Below are 22,842 nucleotides of genomic sequence, written 5' to 3' on the forward strand. Positions count from 1 at the left end.
CTTCTTACCCCAACAATTTTGAATATCATGGGGTGACTCTCGAGCAACATTAAATGATACTATGACCTTCACTTCACCCAATAGAACCATTCTCCTCTTTATCTTCTGCAATGTCTCCTCCTTTTCACCAATCTTCTCATCATATACCCCACGAGCACTTGCGGTGACTTATTGTCGTTCATGACAATCCCTTTATTCTTGACGAACTCTCCAGGGGACTCGTTGTTTGGAACATCAAGAGGAGCGCCATCATGGTGAACATCGGTAATGTCATGGGGAACATCATCACCGAATACTATCGTGGGAGTATTATCAGTTTTCTCTTTGGCTAAATTCTCATCTTGAATGTTCTCCTCAAACTCCTCTCCATCATCCCGCTTAACAGAAAATGCGTTGTTTACACACATGTCCCATCACCCATTTCGGGACAGTGCCAGCAGAGACCCAACCTGGACCGTTCTGACTTCTCCGACTGGGAGACTCGTATTAGCGGCAGGCGTGGCTGCTCCGGAGTTTGACTGGTCACACGTGCGGGCAGACTGTACAGGTCCCGCGTTGACTTTTCGGTGGAGTAGCGGGGCTGGTGGGAGGCGGGCTGGACTCGCGCTCTCACCTCCTCCCGAGGGCGAGGTCGGTCCCATCACGTCTCCGAGCGTCGGGGACGGTCAACGGTCAGGTAGCCGCGGTCCTGCTGTTGCGCCGGTGGGTCCCAGCACGTTGGGCAGCGCCGCTGCGTTGCGGTTGTCGGGTAGCGATCAAACCCTAATTGAGTCTGATGATCTCCGCGATCAGATAGGTGGGCACCCCTCTCGATGTAGCCACAGCGGTGTCGGGGCCAAGCGTCTTGCGCGCGATCGCGGTACCCGATGGGCTGGTATCTCGGCCGTGGGCGACGATCAGGTGGATCCAAGTGGTGTGAGACGTAGGGTGATTCTGGATCAGGCCACGACGACAGACGGAGTACTTCCACCCGGCTGCTCGGAGGGTCCCAACTGGTTACACGGCGAGGTTGGGCGACTGGTAGGACGGAATGACTGTGTGGATGTGTGGTGAGGGAAGTCGTATTGACGACGACGATAGCCGGCGTAGTCGTATGACATGTTGACAGACTGAGGCGTGGCTGTTGTGTGTTGATGATCGTGTGACTTCGACGCGGCACGCGAGAATCCTTCCCTTCGGGCGTGCAGAAGTAGTGTTGTCCTGCGGCTAGAGCTCGTCGGACAGGCGGGACTTGACAACCAAAGCAGTTGCTGTGCGCAGAATGTTTTCCGTCGGGCAGCGGTGTAGCTTCGGTGTTCGAGATGGTGGGAGGGTCAACTCTCAATGAGAGCACCAGTTGTTAAGAGCCTCCTGCTCCTAACGGTGAATTCCGTCCGAATTCACAACTATAACCCCACAATTCCGGCGCCCTCGTTTAAGGGTCGGCGGACAAAACGATAGGTCTGGCGCGGAGGAGTCTCCGTCCGCAGCGTTGATAGTTTTAAATCCGTTGATTAATCTGGCGCCCAAGTCTTGGGTCGGCGGTGATCTCCGGAGATAGAGCTGGCGCAAGAATGAATCTTGTCGGCAGCGATAGATAATTTTGGATGCTTGATACTCCACAAGTGGACAAACGATAATGATTTTTATGAATTGATTGAATGAATAAAACGATAACACCTAGCCCTATTTATAATACTAGAATACTAGCTTAGGGAACAAGAAAATAAGATACGAAAGATACTATTGAATCAAAAGATAACTAAACAAATGATATGGAAGATAAAATATATCTAAACTAAAGACAATGCTAAAAACTTACAAAAAGACAATACAGTAATTGTTTTGGATTGGGATGTTTCACCCCCTATATGAGATAATGAGATCCACCCATAACTACGGCAACAAAACTTGTGGTTCAACAAATCATATTGATTCAGGATTGCCGGCCATTTTATTCAATTGATGCAATGCTTTATAATGATTAAAAAAAATGAAGTGGTATATGTTGATGTAGGCTAAAGACATTCATGAACCACACTCGGCTACTCCTACCATTTATGTGTCTTAACTCTTAAGTACTCCAATTTATTTTTTCTTGATCACTAATCACCACAATCTTGCAACACAACACCACAATCTTGCAACACAATGCACTGTGCATTACTTCATCTGTCATGAATATGAGTTTAATTTATTTTGACACGAATTTTAAGAAATATTAGGAAAAGTCAGTGGATGAAAATTAGTAGGAGTAGAATATAAGTCCCACTTGTATATAGCATTAGTTTTAAATGATATCCGAGTGCAATAAGTTAGTGGAATATGAGGTCTTTTACCATTTATAATAATTATGAATCGGGACTCCTATTCATGGACTGACAAAAATGAAAAAACAAAACTCATATTCGTGGACAGAGGGAGTACTTCACATTCTGGACGGAGTGGAGGAACGTATGCATTTAGGGCATCAATAATAGCGCTAGAATTCCGGCCTGCCGCATGCGGCGGAATTTCCGGCGCTATTGAAAGGGAGAGTTGGCCGGCCGTGTTTCACCCGGCGGGTGGCGGGATTTCCGGCCCTATTGTAGCCGGTTCCCATCGCGGAATCCACTGCCGACTTCAATTTATTTATTTATTTAGTTTTTGAAATAATATGAGGGAGATTGTGACCCAAACTTGACTGTAGTCTATTAGTGGGACCACACACAATATGAGCATAGGATAAGCTGTAAATTGTAATAGTGAATAGAATGGTAGTGGTAATTTGGATGGATTCTTAAATTTCATTTCAGGAAATTAAATATATAGTACTCCAAGTTTATTTTAATTCATTAAATTGGGAGCAAGATTTGAATCGTAAACTTTAATTTTTACTTAACGATCACAATACATGAACCAGTCGCTTTCCCACCATTACCAACATAAAAAAAAGCAAATGATTCCACTACGAATTTATGATGGAAGACAGCATACAACAGTATTATCAACATCAAATGCTAAATTATTAGCTGCCCATTATCAACACCCAAGTACTTCTTTGATTGGACGATTTTCTTGTATATTTATTTTACTGTGTAAGAATTCAATGCAATAAACATGAATAATAGTAGGAATTCAATTAAACTGAATAATCAATTAATCAGGAATAGGAATTAATAAATTTGTCCTAATTTTTTGTGGTCAATCTATTAGTATTATGTTGTTTTGCTTCAAAATATCTATAGATATTCATATTTAGTGTCGAGGGCTCAACATATTTATGATTTACGTAATTCTTTTCTGCCTCTGTTATTAGAGTTATCCCCAATCATTTATACTAAATCCAAACTCATTTTAATATAAATATCATAAGTACTAAATAGTGATTTTATTTAAACTATTTATATCAAACTCAAATTAAAAGAATATTATACTCCATCTACTTGCTTTTTATACTCATAAAATCAAAATAAGTTATAAAGGTTTATTATAATGTAAACCCAAGAATGAATATATCTTATTTAAAAACCAAAATGGATGAGTATTGTAGTAATACTATTAAAGCTAGGAAATTATTAGAGATAATTTTAGCCAGCAGCGAGTTTAGGTTGAACAAGACAACCCACCCTTATCCTTTACAAATTTTTTTTTCCGAAAGTTAGGGTATATTTTTCCAAGATATATAAATTTAATTTTCTATACTTACTTTTTGACTTTTTCATTTCCTTGAGATACAGAAAAAGTAATATAGCATGTCTAAAATTTTCTCACTGGTCAGGTCATTGTTGGATATGCTCTTCTGATTCTACAGAATGGCTAAAAATGGAATATATTTCAATTGGATCATTTATCTGTCAGGAATAATTGCAAAGCCCAATTTAGTTAGTAAAATGATTTCATTTCAAATTATAAATGCTCCAATTAAAAGAGATTCCATTTCAATCAGTATCCTTAATTATTCCCTGACAGATAAATGTTGAACATCAGTTTCCTTTCCCCCTGAATAACAAAATAGTAGTAGTAGTAGTATTCAATTAGGAATCATGAAGCTTTACTTCCATAAAATGATTTTATTTCAATTAATAAATTGAAAATTCGAATTACTGTGATGACGAGTTAGAATTTAAGCTTCACTTTCATAATAATAATGAAGCCCAAATTATTTAGTAAATATGATTCCATTTCAATTAATAAATTGAATTTTCAAATTACTGTGCTCATGAGGTGAATATGAAATTATTGCTGGTTCTCTTAAGAAAAATGAAATATAGAGACAACAGTGGAAGGATTTCGCAGCAAAAGAGGTGGAGATCTAAGATCGGTAAAACGTTGAATAAAATATTGAAAATTGAAAAACCTAATTAAAAAATATTGCAGCATGATGTACCCAAAATTGTGATTTTGGTCAAAATTTGTTGGCAGCTAGAGAAAGCGGGACCACTATAACATGTTGCATTCTTCATCAGTCAAAAATCTCATTTTATTTCATTCATTGTCTATATATACCTATATGCATTTATAGCAAATAACCACGTGAAATACAAAATTCAATAAAATAATCCAACAATAGGTTAATAGCAATTTTCCTTATTCTGGATAGATCTTGATAATTTTGTTGGGGTTGTTATATTTAATTGATTAATTTTTATATACGTTGAATATGGGAATGGAGGTGTAGTTGAGTCAATAATAATAATTCATAGATTATAATATCACAGAAGACAAGAATTGGTCAATTTCATAGGCGTGGACCCTAAACTAGGGCACCCCATGTTGGAATTGGACCTTTTCTTACAAAATCAACATTTGTGTTTTCATATAAAGGGGAAAGAAAAGAGATCAATCATATTGTTCAACCAATCCAACACAAACAACAACTCCTATGTTTTAAACTATGACTCAAACTCAATATGTGAAAATATAAAGTCAAATGGGTGATATGACCCAATGTACTTCATTTATGCGCTAAAAAATCCCTCCCTATTCTTTACAAAACAAAAAAATGTAGCATCTAAAAGGAGGCCATAATTTATGTTCCATAGCAATCACATTGCTATATGCACTTGTAAAAATGATCAACTGAAATATTTCTAGATCTATATCGCTCGGGGAGTCTCGTTTCCCCTAGAGTAACCGGGAGGTTAGCGACTCCACTCCACTCCACTCCGCTACACTCACCATGGTTAAGGTGGGAAGGGAACTCGAGATTATTAGAACTATGGTTAGGGGATTATGACAGTTACCACCCCCTGTGTGGTTGCCCGGTCTTGTATGATGGTTCCCTCGGCCAAGACTCTGCTTCGGGAGGTCACGAAGCTCGACTACTTGTATCGTTCTCTGCTTCTTGGCTGAAGAGAATTCACAAACACCCGATTTTAAAAAAATGTACATCACATTGATAGGAAAAGTACATTGTGCTAACTAACTAACTAACTACACCTTTTTCGGCTTCTTGATAGCGCTCATGAAGCTTCCTCTTAGCATCCTCCAGTTTCATCTGATGTGAAGCCCCGCTGACACAATTCAACTTCTGGTACAAGAAATACAACGAACATTGAGATTAGGGTTTCAAATTTGTTAGAACGAGCAGACTACCTACGAAGGGAGTGCATACCTCTTGTTGTTGAGTAGGTGGTTTCTTTGGAATTGTGCCGTTTTGCTGGGCCTTGAAGACATAGTTTCCATTTGGTTGTGCGACTGGATTAGGTCTCCTGGTGCCCATCTCATTGCTGGGGGCTTCGGCCTGGCTGGTGTGTTCGGTTTCAAGGGAGGAGATTCTTTTTTCGTCATAGATTCTTGATTCCTCGGTTTCCAGCCTTCAAGTCCTTGGGAGGAACTCTCGAATCGTTTGGACTCTCAGATTTCCTTGTGGGAATGTCAGTTCGCGTTCTGCCATTTTTCTGGTTCTTGTTGAATTCCCCACAGTTTTGAAGATCTGAAACAAGTCGAGCAACAACCCGAATCAAATCATGAATCTCGCTTGGGGAATTCGGACAAAGAACCATATAGCATAAGGCGGAAACAGAAAGAATTCGAGCAATAAGAAAAGATTACTCACTTCCATCATCATCCATGCCATCAAAGAACTTCACGAATCGAATTGACACAAGATATAAAACGAAGGTCATGTCAGTCAACATGCAAATTATTTCACTCAGAGAACTTTCTAAACTTAAACAAGAGGGAAAATATTTAATACCTGCGACCACTCCATTGATGTTGGAGCCGCAAAGAAAGCTCCTTCGTCTAGAGGAGGAGACGGAAGCCCTTCTTCTTCCTCTTCCTCTTGTTCAACGCCAGATGTTTTTCCAGTCTCAGTAGTATTCGCACCTACAGAGAAGGAATAACACATAAATTCGTAAACCAGACTAACGACCAATATTCTTGATTCCTGACTTTTTAAAAGCCGTTTTAGGTCAAGTACCTGCAATGGCTGTCATAGCACTAACCCACGCGTCAACCATGAGTTTCCAGTCCCTGAATTTAGGGGTAGGGATCAGAACACTTATCAACGAAATTAAATATCTTGCATTGCCTAAACGGGGCTGACCAAAGTAATTACAACGCAACGTGTCACTCGAATCCGTTCATTTAATGTCAAAATAGTATGAACCGAGCAATGAGACCACCACGTGTAACGTAACAATTAAAATCATGGCTATCTAATAATCAATGCAACACCAATCAAGAATAGTAAATCGATATCAACCAACTAAAGCCAGCACGACAATGCAGCTAAGAGACGAGATCACTTACTCAACTAGTCGCCTAACAAGATTCCGAATGTCCTTTGATCCGTGCTTACGCAGAGCATTAACAGATTTCCCAATCTCTGTTGTCTGAAGTAGAAACATAATCAGTTAGAATCTGTATCACAACAATGCAGAATCACTTTTCCGATCGAAAACACAAACCTTAAGAATCTCCACAGACAACGGCATCAACTGCAGCCGCCTCAGTGATTCAAACAGCACCTCTTCAGACTGCCAACAAACAACATGCTCTAATAAATAAACCAAATCAAGCAAGCAATTTAGTCCAAACCCTACACCAAACAAATCACCCACAAATATATCATAGCCATAAATGGACAAACACTACACTACCAACTCTCTCAAGTTCATTCAAGAAAACAACCTACTGATAGATCATAGCTATTCACACAATAACAATTACTACAATTCAAGAAATTATGAAAAGAAGAAACTCTATCATCAATCAAACAATGAATAACAACATAGTAAGAGCAAGCAAACAACCTTTCCTTCCCTCTCATCAATAACCTCTTTGATCCTAGCAACCTCTTCAAGAAACTGATTTTCCTCCTCAATCTCATCAGTGAGTGCTTCAGCATCAGCATAATCTTGATCACGAGCCTGATTATCGGCATTCACCTCCATCACCCCTCTGTGATCATCATCACCAACTTCTACTCCACCTCTACTGTTGCTGCTCACTTTGCTCCCCTTTGAATCTTTACCATCAACAACAATTTCCTTCACACAATCATCATATGCAACACAGAGCTCAGCCTTGTTGCAGCCTAGGCACTTTGCTGTCAGTCTACATGTGAAGAGCATCTCAGCAATCCGATCCCTCTTCAACTTGAAATCAAAAGGGAAATCAGAAGCAGCAACCATGATTGCATGCTCAATTATGCTGAAAATATCGGAATTCGCAGTGGTGAAATAATCTCTCCATTTATCCAGAGACATCAGATTCCTGGTCATGGTGGAGAACTGGAAAAAAGATTCAATTTTCTCACAAAACCCTTCTCCCAAATTAGAGAGATTACTCCTTTTCTTAGTCAAAGGTTCGATTTTGATGGCTCCCACAAACCTAATACTGGATTGTTCTTCAAGGGAAGGGTAAAGTTTGGTGCCTTTTTCTTTTCTTTTCCCCCCTCTTTCCAATCAGTTCTGACTCAACAAAGAAAACTTCAATTCAGATAATCAACTGCAATTTCTTCCCAGGAAACCTAAACAACAATCTATTGAAATCAGCAATCCACTTCAAGAAATGCTCTAATCTGAGAATAAGTAGTTAACCTAGAAAGGAATGAAGCAAAAACTAATGTGTTTGAATGGAGAAATTGGGAGTTTGCCGGTTTAGGGAATTCGGAGAAGAATATATGTCCTGGTGGATTTAACTCTCTCTATTGTGTTTCTCTCTCAAGACAAGAATACAGGATGCTGCTCAGAAACAGGGGGGAGAGAGAGGAGAGAGAATTATTAAATTAATACTCCTACTATTCTTCCCCTTTAACATTGCAAAGTGCAATTATATCTCTTTTCCATTTCTATTTTCAATTAACGAGTGAATAAAAGCGGATAATCATGGTGAAAATAGAAAAAAGGATTGCGTTTATTCATTCAAATGTCAGATTTTCATACAGGAACCATTTGGCAGTAAAAAAACCGATTATTTATTGTTTTTTTCAAATTTTACATACGCGGAAAAAAGACATCATAGTAGAGGTTAATATTACCAATCCTTTAATTCTTGCATTATTGCAATTTAGTCCCCCAAAAATATTTTTTTAAGATTAATGAAATTATATTTTATGGTAATTGTAATTCGATTTTCCCAATTCTGGAGTTGAAATGGAGGTGATGACAAAATTTGATTTTGGTGTATTCGTTTTCGATTTTGAGGTATTCTAACGTGAGTGAGAAGTGATAAATTTATACTCCTATAAATCATATATCTAACTACATGATATTTTTTGTATTGCATTTAAAATAAATGATATTAATTAAATATAAATGAATTATGTATACTAATTTAGAAAAATATTAATTAATAATATATTTAATTAATAAGATTAACTTTTTTTATTGGATATCTAATTAATTAATCTAGTCAAATTGGAAATAATATGTAAAATTTCTAAATTTTTCAAATCAAACTCCTAATGATATCTTTTAAATATAACAAATGTAATTCAATAAGAATAATATAATTAATTTAAATAAATTGTTCTGATTTGTTTTAAAAATTAGGGAGATTATGTATATTTAATTATGTACAGTTATCTTTATTTTGTAATATATTGTGAATGAAGGGATAATCTACATCAGTCCACTTGAGGCAGATTCTTTTCACATGCTATATATTTATGGTTAATTGCTAAAAATCATTAAATTTTAATTGTTTTTTTTAAATTTCGATTGTGATATAGTAAATGATTGCAGTAGCGGTCTCATTTTTCAGTTTGCAACGAAATTGACACGCTCAATATATTTCTTATGCCACGTCATTTGGTAGGTGATATATGGTTAGAGTGTAATCTTACTACAACTATTTTCTTCTAGTGTGACTTTTTTTCAATAATGGTAAAATTTAGGTATAGGAGTAACTCTTTTTGATACAAAATCAATGTTTGTGATCATTGAAACAATTAACCCTATAAATTTTATGATTATATTGTAAAACGTGTTTGGTGTTGAGGAAGTTTGTGGAGAAGTTTTCTCCTTTCAAGTTGGGCTTGTTACTATAGAAGGATCTGATAATTGCTGTATTTGTGAGTGATAAAAGGATTTAGTGGAAGTATATTCGGAGTAGTATTTTTGTGTAAATGTTTGAGTATAATCAACATGAGTTTTCTTGGATACTGTCCTAAAGTAAAGTAGATACTCCATATATATATTGAACGGATAAAAAAATGTTAGCATGTTTTTCATAAATTGTGGAATATTTTATCTAAGTCTTAAATTTAACCAATCAATTTAACTTTTAAGAAATGACTTGCACGGTAAAAATCAAAGGACAAATAAAAGTAGGTGTTGGAAATATTAATGGCTTTGTTGCGTTTTTCGTATTTACAATACGTGAAATTCACGTGTCAATCGTGCACAATTGTGCGTGTCGGCGTTTATGTACACGTGCCACCTTGTTACGCGTCAGTTCAATTTCGTTTCTTACATTTTAATACACCTATGAAGAATGGAATGAAATACTTTCTACTAATTTATATTTTTATCCTTTTAGATTAAAGATTTTATTTAATTGTCATTTTTGTAGTTAAATATGGAGTATTTATTAATAATTTATTCTTTCACATACTTCATTCTCTCTTATACTTTACCTTCTTTGACTTATCTCTTTAAATATCATTTTCTTAGATTTTGTAAAAAAAAGCTTCACTTACAATAAGGAGTACTACATAATAGTATTAAATATATATTATTATATGGAACTTTTATTTTTCTTAAATGAAATTATTTTTTATTAAATAAAATAAAATATCAATTTTAGTAGATTCTATATGCTATCAAAATATGTATGAAGTGTCGAACTCACGAGAAATCATGAGATAATCCTATATATATCACCACAAGTAGGGGTTTGGCGATACTGCCACACTTTTAATCACGAAAAAAGGAAACGAAATTACAGAAATAAACTAAGCTAAACATACATGATTAAACTGGGATTTACAAATGAAAACTAACTTTGAAGAACAGTATACACGAAAATCATACTTGCAAATTGAGCGATAAAATAAAATGGGCATTATATAGACACGAAAACAACAAGTGCGTGATGAGAATTTAGAAAGTAAAACTAATTTTGACTTCTTAAATACTCCCTCCGTCGTTCCCGAGTAGGAGTCTCATTTTTTCCGGCACGCGTTTTAAAAAATGTTAAGAAAAGTGGGTGGAAGAAAGTTAGTGGAATATGAGTCTCACTTGTATATATTAGTTTTAAATGATATGTGAATGAAATGAGTTGGTGGAATGTGAGACCTTTTTACCATTTGTAGTAATTATGAACTGGGACTCTTATTCGCGGACGGACCAAAATAGAAAAACGGGACTCCTATTCGCGGACAAAGGGAGTAATTATCTTAGTATAGCGTATATCACTACAATAAACTCGGTATTAAGTGACGGAAATGTACTACAAAAATTTTCATCACTTAACAGGGTTAGTGACAGATTAAGTATGGCAGATCCGTCGCTTGTCAATAAATATTTTTAGGACGGATTTGTCCATCACTAAAGTTACTAATCCTTACAATGACGGAAAACATAGGCGGCTGCCATGTAAGTTCGTATAAGTGACACTAATTGTGACTGACGTTTTTCAGTCATTTATCCGTCACTAGTTACTGAGTTATCGGCCTCTGTCAGTGATTAGCATTTTTTTAGTGAACAACAGATGAAAGTATGGAAAACAAATGTTTTACTTACTAAAGTAAATGAGAACCACCAAACACCTAAGTTATTACTAGTCACAAAGTGTAAAACTCGACTAGTTAACTAGTGGATCACTAAGTTTTGTTGGTTGATTTTTGACATAAAAGACATAAAGTAGTGAGTTAAAACTTAACCATGCATGCAACTGAAATTATTAAGACTGAAAAGAAAGTAGGTCATATTCGTTGGGATAGAGGGCGTAACCGTAAGGGTTATGTGTAGCTTGTTGACAAAAATTTGGTGATTTTAAACCTCTTTTTTAAAAAAGTGCAGTAAATGCAGCAAAACATTCAAACTACTAGCAAGAGGTGAGGAGAGAATTATAAAACAAGTAAAACAAAATAGAATAAAACAAAACCATAAAAATGCTATGAAACTTAAAAGCAAACAAATCACACCTTGACCTAACCTTACACCAACCCAAACAGCAAAATCCAAGAGTAGAGAAAGAGAGAGAAACATAATACTCATAGTGGTAAAACAAATCCCGCAAAAACAAGGATTGGTAAGTAACCTAACCCCACGTGGTTATCATGGTGTAGCACTCTGTGTGCGCTCCATTCCATGTCACTTTGTTTGTGATCGAGAGGGGTTCCTTTTCCGTGCACTTTTTGGGTCGACCACCCTTTTGAGGTATCCATCACTACCCACGTATCTAAGAACCGGGATGTCATGGAGCCTCTCTTCTTCTTGAATTCCCAATTAGGTTTGAAATCATGAAATGCGACCATGTTTCTTACATGCCAAAAAGACCACAAGTCAACAATTAATGCTCAAAAAGACGGTTAGGATTTTGATGGTCAGTCGATCAGCTTCTTACGTTGCACGCAAGGTAACTTAGGCATAGTAGACCTTAGGATGCTCCTTTCTTGGATATGTTCATCCTTCTTTTGGATACGTTCCATCTTTCATTAATTTCTTGTATTATCATTTTAATTGCCTTTAGCATCCCATGGAGAATGTTGCTTCATTCCTACAATGAACATCTTCAAAGCATGGATATTAGCTACTTGATCATTAAAAAGATTTCAAAACCGAAGCAACAAAATAGACCGTTCAATCAACTATAGTCATAACAGTCTTATTCTATTCATATTTCATTTTACCTATTAAATAATTCTCTTTTAATGCTCTTTCACGGTGCTTTAAAAATCGAAATTCGAAAATGATTAAAACTGTTGATGCAACGGTTTAGCTAAGAATCGGCATATTGTCCTATTCAATTTAAAGAAAATTATTAGAATAGTCGATTCAACGAGTTTAGCTAAGAATAAATTTAGACTTAAAAAATCGTTGAATACTTAAACCTTTATAAATAAAAACAAAAATAAAACCAGTTGTTTCAACTGTGAATTGACAGTTAAACTGACTTTTAATTACGATTAGTAATTTTTTAGATTATTTTAATAAAAATATTTATACTTTCAAATCAAAAAATGAGAGTGAAAGTAATGATTATTGAATATCATGTTTGGGGTTTATAACTTTCAATCTCTTCATATGTTTAAGATAATTTTCGATAAAAAATTTTTGTTTATTATTTGAAATTTGAACGTATAATTCGTAAACTTGTAGATTTGTTAGCTTTTATTGTTATTAAGATTAAGATTCAAGACTGATGTCTACAATATCTTTCTTTGTCATCATTCACTAATTTATCTGATAAATCTTGCTCCTTGTTAGTATTTTTTTTTTAAATTTATAAATAGATAAAAATTTAAAAAATCATGTGTTATGATGATCAATTCGAATCTAATCTTCTTTGACCTCAAATATTAACCATTTTATTTTTAGGCCACCATATGTACACAAATTATTACCATTTATTGTTATTAAGATTCAATATGTATAGTACCATGATTAGTGATTATTGCTTCTTTAGCTGTCGAGATTAAAATATAATGCGACTCTTTGTAGTTAATATGCAAATAATCTTATTGTACTCCCTCAGTTCGCCAATAAATATCTCATTTCACTTTTACTCTATTTTGTAAGTGGGGTCCTCTTTCCACTAACTTATTTCGCTCACATTTTATTTTAAAACTAATAGTATATAAAATAGGATCTACATTCCACTATTTTTTCCTATCCACTTTTCTTTATAAAGTGAAACAATTTCTTAAAACTCGAACCGGTCAAATATGAGATATTTATTCATGGACGGAGGAGTACTAAGTAAATGATTTACATTCAATTTCATATCTAAGTAGTAGTAGTATAGAAATTGACATGTTTTTTTATATGGAATGTTCACTCCAAATAATAATTCAGTATTCACTTAACACACTAAATAGAGTAATTATTTTGTTTTGCAAAAAACAAAATGTTTCATTAAGATACGAGATTTAAGAAAATAATGTTAGAAAGTTAAGTTGAAAAATAATAAAGTAAAAGAGAAAATAAAGTAGAGAAGTAATACTAGAATTAAAAAAAATTAAAGTATGATAGAATAGTTAAGTTATATTTTACTAAAGAATATGGCTCACTTGGACGTCCCAAAAACATTCGAGTTAGTTATAATAAAATAGAGAAAATATTAAATAAAATCTCACGTTGAAAAAGAATTCACTATTAATACGGTTGAAGAGTATTTCTTTAGCAACATTTTTGCATTAGGAAAATCTTAATAATATGAGAGATTCTATATGAGTATTTCTTAGCAACATTTTTACAGAATACGAGCATGAATAGGACAATAGGAGTAATTCGTTCAAATATTATTAAAATGGCAAATAAATATAGTATTATATTGTCCATAAGAATATGCATTATTAGTTGGACATAAGTTTTAACTTATAATTGATAAAGTAAGAAAAATATAGAGAGAGAAAAATAATTGAATACTAATTTTAATGAATTATTGGTAAAATAAGAGATAGAGAGAAAAAATAATTAAAATATTGTTAGTAGAGAATGAGTTCTACGTCACAGAAAAGAGTTTTTAAAAATTAAAAAAAATTATATTTTTATGGACTAAACTAAAAAGGAAAGAATGTATAATCTGTGAGAGGGTGAGAGTATGTATCTTGTGATAGAGAATATAGAATGAGGATAAGGGTGAGTCATCAACAGATTTGCATTGCTAGATCGACACGTGGATATAATTTCCACTAAGTAGTTGGCAGCTCTTTTATATTCCTGTCGTATTTCCTAACCAAAACAAATCTTTAAAATTGCACGCCTTTTTTATTTTTAATTATAACAACATGTAGAAAACAAATTCACTACATGCCCATGGCGGCACCTTATTATTTAAATTCATATTTTTATCTTATTTATATTATCCAAGTGGGTTTGAATTGGGGTTGGGTCGAAAACCATCTAAACTTAATTTCATTGATAGATCTTGTGCATGAATATCTACGAATAATTTTCACGTGGTACAATCACAATTCTTTTCATAATAATACCTATTCATATAATACAAAATACTTTATAGTAGTATTTTTATGTATAATAATGCTTATTGAAATAATTAAGAATTTAATATGTTCCACCAATCCACCTTCTATCTATGTATATGCACGCGCAAAATGTTACTCCATCAGTACAAAATATTATTTTCTCTATCGGCCTCTAAAATTTATAGAATATCTCATCACTATTTTGAGAATTAAATGTTCAATGTGATCTTATTCATACTGGTTTGATCATTTCTAGTAAAGGAATTACATACTCAAATAATTCATTTATTTTATGGAATATTTTATTATAAAATTAACTTATAAAGATGTAATTTGCATTCTACTTACTGGTTCTATCCACTTTTTCTTTTTACATTTATTAGCATTTACGTCAAATTAAAATAAAATATTTAGTAATCCAACCGGTATGGTCGAGTGGTATGAGACTCGTCCATCCTTAAAACAATCGACCAGTGGATCGATCCCTGCCTTTGAGTATGAAGCATCTTTAAATCCTTGGGTCAACTGTCACATCCAATGAGGAGCCTAAAAATCAGCACGGGATTAGTCACTGAACTCCCGTAGACACCCTTGGTAATTACCAAAAAATAAAAAATAAAATATTTAGTCATGGAAAAATAGGATATTTATTCATAATTCGTGGACTATAGAGTAGAATTTAACTAAATACATTGATATTTTTTTATATAGATGTCTAAAATCAATATAAAGTTGTACAAGTGTTTTGTTTGTGTAAGAAAGAGGCTGGTTGACAAAATAGAATCCGCAAATTTGACGATGTTATTATAACTTGTAAGCACAGAACATGTATTAATTCAATTGGCTCAAGTCATAACAATTCCCTAGCTAAAAAATGTCAACTCTTAAAAATGATTGTAGTATGTCTTTACCCAACACACTATGCTAATCATAAACCTTTTCATTTTTTAGTTATTGATTAATATCAGCAATATTTATTAACTTTGGAAATATGACAGAATATCATACATAATTTCTTTTGTAGTTGAATTTTACTAATGTTGACCAGTTAAGTCTAGAATAATACAGTAGTAATAATGAAAGAAAAAAGTATTTCCATTTAAACTTAATTTTATAAAGAAATTTGAATATTAGTAGTAACATTTTAAAAGTTACAAATATTAAGTAATAAACAAATTCCTACTCTAAATAATATATATTGTTTTTTTAAAGATGGAATATGTGACTACTCAAATCCCACTTTTATCCTCCCGAAATCTTGAAATATTAAAATGAGGTCATACCTAAACTATCGATAATCTGATTGTAGTACACTAATTCACTATTTATATATTTTGACCACTTTTCAATAGTCAGCAAATAGCAGAAAATAGGATCATAGAAATGCAGACAGCACACAATTAGTTAATCTGCCCCTGTAACATTCTTCTTTTGTTTTTCGTAACTTACCTACCTCATACACAAATGAATAATAGTAGTAGTTAGTAGGTACTATTTTGTTGAACAGAAGTCTCATTTCTTTTCGACTCAAATTTTAAGAAATACTATTAAGAAAAATGAATAGAAAAAAAGTTAGTGATATATAGATCTCACTTGTATTTATTAGTTTTAAATGAAATGTGAGTGTAATGAGTTAGTGAAATGTGTGGTCTATTACCATTTATAGTATAAATGAACCGAAACTCTTATTCGCGGACAGACTAAAATGAAAAAAACGGACCCCTATTCGCGGATGGAAGGAGTACTATTTTACAATGGCATTAAAATCCAAAACCACCACTTTGGCTAATATTAATCTCATAGTCCACTTCTATATTACATATATTTAAGAAAATAGAAATAAAAACATACTTATATGCATCAGCAAAATGAATATATATGTTGATTTTAGGAGACGAGTTAGTAATTATTTTTTGCATGGTTTGCATTCAAATATTAAATGTTTAGTTTATGTACCTCAATTTTTTCAAACATTTCTTCTTAAATAATTGAAAATCTTTTCTCAAATAGTAGTCCAAGATAACTGCGACCATAGTTTTTGGAGCGAGTCGCAGTCAAAAAGTACTCCATAACTTGCTTATTACTATATTTTTAATCTTTCATTTTTATTTTTGTAACCTGTAAGTTTGAATATGAAGTTTGACTCAAGATATAGTCAGTTTCAATATTTTCTTATGATTTGCCATTTCTCTTTCCCCTTTATATTCAATTTTGAATATTAATCCTCCATCCATAGTATTAGTGATGAGCACATTAAATAATTATGTGTAGTCAAATTTCAAAAAGCCCTTTAGACTTTTAATTAAATACGTCGCTGATGGGGTACGTACTAAACAAGCCCAATAGCAGTGACGGCCCATCAGCCCAAGCCCAAGGAAGAGTATCAGTTCGGCATTACCAAAGAGTTCGGCCCCAGCCTACAGCTCGGTAAAAGCCGACCCAAGGAAGAGTATCAGTTCGGCATTACCAAAGAGTTCGGCCCCAGCCTACAGCTCGGTAATAGCCGACCAATCAAGCTCTACTCTCAGATCGGCAAAAGCTGCTCGGCAATAGTTCAGCAGTTCGGTCTCAGTATTCGACCGAACTGGGAGATAGTGGACTCATGCAGAACCTCCACGACCACTACACGATCTATTTAGTGGTGTCAAATCATGCAGGATCTCATGCGGGATAAGCGGACCAAACAAAGAGATAGTGGACCCATGCAGGATCTTATGACTCCACGACATCCACGACCTAGTTAGTGGTGATGCAAGCCACGATCTTAGTTCAATGTATAAATAGAACTTAGATCAGGGGGAGCTGGCTAGACATCAAATATCATATAGCAAGTCTGTATTTGTAAGCTGGAAAACCAGATCAAGCAATACAATCTTGCCCTCCTTTCTTCCCGTGGACGTAGATTTACCTCAGTAAATCGAACCACGTAATTCCTTGTGTCGTGATCTATATTCATTACCTGCATTTACTACCATCAAAAATTCGCCAAACCATCACTGGCGCCGTCTGTGGGAAACAGAGAACCAAATCTGTGATAAAAGCGAGTTTTTGATCCTCTTCCACCAAAAAAAATGCATACCAGATCACATAATACCCGTGCTTCCGTCCGTGATAACCATGAGGAAGCTAGTCCAGCCCGCAGGTCTGGAAAACAGCCTCGGGAGAAATCTACTTCCAGTTCTCACGGAGAAGGAACAAGCCGCTCAAAGACTCATCGCACCGAGTCTTCCCAGCAGCCCGATTTGAACGAGGCTGTCAAGTTGTTTTTGGCCGAGAAGCAGGAAGAGTTCTTAATTTTCCTGCAAAAGGGCCAAAAGCCGGAGACGAAAACGGTGGATTCTCCCTCCTCATCCAGACATGAAAGTCACTACCGCAGTAGTGCCGTGTCTTCCAGGAAGAAGAATCCTCAACCCCGACATGTTCCTGTTCCTCCTCGGTACCGGAATCACAGGAGAACTCCATCTCCTCCATACCGAAGAGATGTCGGGTTCGCCATGTACGGAGCATTGAAGACTCCGTTCTCGGACGATATCACCCGAACTCCCTTGCCACAGAACTACCGAACTCCGTCGATGACTTATGACGGGTTAGTGAATCCTCATGACTTCCTGGGACGCTATCAGTATAACATGGCGAACCAGGGTCTCAATGAGGTCCATATGTGCAAGCTGTTTCCCGAGCTGCTTATCGGGAACGCAAGAAGGTGGTTCGATAGCCTCCCCAAGGCAGCATTAGATCTTACCGAGATCTAATGGATGCTTTCCACAGGAGGTTCTTTCAGAAAGCGGAAGCCCGAATCACTTCGGCTCAGCTGCTTTCTACACGTCAAGGTCGCGACGAAAAGATCAGCGACTTTATGACGAGGTTCCACAAGGAATGCCTACAAGTAGATGATCTCAATGATCTACTTGTCATTTCGGCATTCCAAAATGGAATCCTGCCCGGAGCTCTCTACAGAAAGCTCGTGGAATGCAGTCCGCAAACAGCTCAAGAGATGTGGGACATTGCGGACCAGTTTTCTCGTGCCGATGAGGCAGACCGTCGAAAACGGTCTTTAGACAGCTCATCTAGAGAAGACAAAAAGAAGCCCGATCATAGCGATCAGAGGCTTCCTCGCCGAACTCCTTCCCCACTAAAGGAGGGATAGCGGTCATCCGAGGTGATCAAAAAAGAGCAAGAGTGTGCAGATTGCGCTTAAAAGTGCCGAGCAATCAGATCGGCACCATCAAGCATAGCAATCACAGCAGCCGGAGTCAGAGGCAGGCGAAATGACCGAAGTCACACCGGAGCCGAACTCGATGGTGTACGGCACTGAAGCCGTGATTCCGGTTGAGATCGGCATACCCAGTCCCGAACTCTTAATTTCTCAGCAGAACTGAATGAGACGGACTGAGAGCCGAACTAGATCTGGCCGAAGAAAGAAGAGAATTGGCCTGCATAAAAGCAGCCAAGTACAAGGAGCAAGTAGCCCGGTATTATAACCAAAGGGTGAAAAAGCTTCAATTTCAAGTGGGAGATCTCGTCTTGAGAAACAACGAAGTAAGCCGAGCAGAAAAGCTGGGCAAACTCGAACCCACATGGGAAGGTCCATATCGGGTGTCAGAAGTCCTCGGCAAAGGGTCTTACAAATTGACTCACATGTCAGGAGAACAAGTACCCCGAACATGGTACATTTCCAACCTCAAGAAGTTCCATTTGTAAGAGACAGTCCGGTCAGTCAGTCTTGTGTCTAGTTCGGTCCTAGGGGTATGTGCTTTCTTTGTTTTTTACTTGTTTTTCATGTTTGTCTATGTGCGTTTTGTTTGTCTATGTGCGTTTTGTTTGTCTATGTGCGTTTGTCTGTCTATGTGCGTGTCGTCTCTTACAAATGTTACTGAGGTATCTTGTTCTTCGAAGGCTGATCCCCTTTTTAGAACATATATAAGCCAACGATTGTGAGTCCAAGCTTCTAAGGAGGATACAAGACCACAATTCAGCTTAAGAAACAAGCAGTTCGTCTGAAACGAACTGCAACAAAGGGAAAGTCCGATCCACGCGATAAAACTCGCCGAATTAGGACAAGGGAAAGTCCGATCCACGCGATAAAACTCGCCGAATTAGGACAAGGGAAAGTCCGATCTACGCGATAAAACTCGCCGAATTAGGACAAGGAAAGTCCGATCCCCAAATTAGGACAAGGGAAAGTCCGATCCGAGCGATAAAACTCGCCAAATTAGGACACAAGCTTAGTCCGGTCAAAGAAATTTACTTCATAAGACCAAAGACGAGTCCGGTCAAAGAAGTTTACTTCATAAGACCAAAGACGAGTCCGGTCAAAGAAGTTTATTTCATAAGACCGAGGACCAAGTCCGGTCAAAGAAATTTACTTCATAAGACCAAAGACGAGTCCGGTCAAAGAAGTTTACTTCATAAGACCAAAGACGAGTCCGGTCAAAGAAGTTTATTTCATAAGACGAGGACCAAGTCCGGTCAAAGAAGTTTACTTCATAAGACCAAAGACGAGTCCGGTCAAAGAAGCTTACTTCATAAGACCGAGGACGAGTCCGGTCAAAGAACTTTACTTCATAAGACCGAGGACAAGCACGATGAAATTTTTTCGCTGAGCTGTAAATACGCAGTGATAGAAGCGAAATGAAGATTTCATTTATTAAAACTTGTTCGGCATACAACTCCGCTGCCCTACGAGAAGGCGTTACGCTATTACAAAGGACTATTCTACTGTCCACGGTTGCTAAAGTTGAGCCACTATTCAAAAAATCCTCGTGAAGCCGAGTTCGGGCGTTCTCGGCAGCTGAAGAATAAGCAGGTCGACGAGATGCTCTAATCGACCTACCGCCTCTTCCCTGAGCCCGGGAAGCTCTAGCACCTCGGCGGCGAAGAGTCTCTTCACGAAGCATTTGTTGATCTTGCTCACTCATAATCACAGCTCCTCTACGAACTTCAGTCCGTCCTTGTCTTGACGTTTCCGGTTGCTCCTGAGTCCGTTCTCGTCTTGACGTTTCCGGTTGCTCCTGAGTTCGTTGCTGATTTGGAGTAGGATTTTGAGCAAGTGAATCAGAGGTTTGAGCTGGAGTGCGAGCATCTGTTGGCGGGAAATGCCTAAGGAATCTCTCGATTGAAGGACGCCGGGAAAGAACGATGTCGTACCGAGAAGCCCAGCGCCGCAATGATTTCACAACTTGTTGGCAAGCCGAGCTCTCCAGCGCATTGTTCCTCCGGAGTACATGAAGCTCCTCCCACAGTTCGTCAACTCGTTCTGAACTTCAGAGATGGTCATTCCCCCGCGCCTGCAGATGAAATCCTCATACGCAGTCCTCTCAGCGACGGCAGTATTCAGCTCGGCCTCCAGATCTTTCTTTTCGGACTCTAAGTCCTTATTGTCGGCCTCCAGCTTCACTAAACAAGCCAAGAGTTCGTCATTCTTCATCTGGTCAGCTATGGCTTTTTTCTCAGCTTCGTCTAAAGCGGAAGAGTACAGCCGCTTCCAGTGAAGTACCTCCAGCTCCTTAAGAGTTAAGAATACAAAGCAGCTATGTCAGTTCGGCATTTCAGTTTACTGAGCAGGTAGTAAACCACAACAGGAGTAAAAGAGAGTACGAAAAGCTATACGAAGACACAAGTGCAGAAAGAAGAATTTTTTCATTCATGAGAAAAAAAATTTTTACACAAGGAGGGCTTCAAGGCCATTTTACAACAAGGAAGAAACTAAACTAAGAGAAGGGAGACGAAATCATACTCCGCCAGCTTCGTCTCCGGCTCCTCGGTGAGGTTCAGCTTCCTTCTCCTTGTCTGCCTCAGCTTCAGCCTCGGCCTCCCTGCTCCCCCAGCCTGCTCGGTGCCCCCATCACCGATCAGCAGCACCTCTTGCTCGGCCTGCCTGTCTCCGGTCTGCTGATCAAGCTGCTCGGTCTCACCCTCTCCGTGGAAAATTGGAGCGGGTGAAACTGGCCCTAAGGAGGCAAAGATAGCCTCCATATTCTCGTCCCGGTCAGCTCGGCAACTACGAACTCGGTCAGCAGAAAGCAGGACCGAGGACGAAGCAAGCTCCTCAAGGAGCGGCAGACTCTGGAGACGAGCTGCTATCTCTCGGCCGTACAGCGGCAGGACGACTTCGGGCCCCTGCTCGGCATTATCGGTCATCAGTTTCAGCAGATCACCGACAAAGGCCGAAAATTGATTGCTCAGAAAGAGTTTCTCCGCGAAAGCACGGAGAACCTCCCCTTGGGCAACCACGGCGGCAGCATCCCTCCGTTTCGTCTGCTCTCGCTGGATGACGAGCTGGTTTTTGGCAAACTGGGCTTCATCCTGGGCCGAGATCCTAGCAGCTCTGGCCTTCTCAAAGTCTGCCTTAGCCTGTTCGGCCTGGTGACGAGCAGCCGCCAACTTCCTCTGCATCTCAGCATAATCGTTGGACGCTTTGGAGAGTTCAACGGCGACGAGCTTGGAGAGCATATCGTTCCTCTGAAAATGGAAAAAGGAAAAAGTCAACCGAGGGGCCACAAAAAATACAGGAAAAAAGCAAGGCCAGAAAATCAAGAAGAGAATTCACCTCGGCGAAGTCCGTGGGCCATAAAAAGGGCTCACAGATATGTTCCGAAGGAGGCGCCAAGACCACGTCTTTCTCTGGCGCTCTTGGGGCTTCTGGGTCTTCCCCTTCCCCTTGCCGAAGTCGACTCCGGCTTCTTTGGATCCGAAGAGGTCTTTTGCCTCTTCGGATTCTTCTCGGCATCAGACGCCGAGCTGCTGGTTTTCGGCCTCTCCGGTTCCTTAGATTCGGAGGATTTGCGACCGAGCTTGTTTAGCAAGTTCACTGCCAAAAAGCAAGAAAGCAAGGTTAGTTTTCGCCACAAAAGCAGTAAGCACAAAAAAGAATTCCTCACCCTCAGTCTCTTCGTCCGAAGACGAGGAGTCGAACACGAAGTCGCCCTTGACGAGCTCAGACTCCAGGTACTGCTTCCTAATCATAGGAATCTTATTGAGCTCGCCCTCGAGCTCGTCCAACGGTTCTAACCGAGGATGAGGAATCACGGACTTCGGCCCTCTCCAGGGAAAGCCCGGAGCCGCTGTCCTATTATAAAAAAAGAAACGATGTTGCCACTTTGGCCACTTGGTTTTACAGAAGGCCCTAAAAGGCTGTAAAGGGATTAAGTAAAACCAAGATCCTTTCCTCTTAAACTGGAAGAAATTAAGGATTGCCCTCAGAGACAGATCCTTATCTAGCCTACGCAGTTCGGCAGCAAAGGCCGATAAGTGCCTCCAAGAGTTCGGAGTCACCT

At 37.8% G+C, this 22,842-nt stretch overlaps 1 pseudogene; it reads right to left on the reverse strand.

Moving 5' to 3' along the window:
• Window positions 1–5,139: 5,139 nt before the first annotated feature.
• LOC121788342 lies at window positions 5,140–8,174 on the reverse strand (annotated as a pseudogene).
• Between the last annotated feature and the right edge of the window lie 14,668 nt (window positions 8,175–22,842).

This window comes from Salvia splendens, unplaced genomic scaffold (assembly GCF_004379255.2).
Source record: "Salvia splendens isolate huo1 unplaced genomic scaffold, SspV2 ctg1017, whole genome shotgun sequence".
Taxonomy (NCBI): domain Eukaryota; kingdom Viridiplantae; phylum Streptophyta; class Magnoliopsida; order Lamiales; family Lamiaceae; genus Salvia; species Salvia splendens.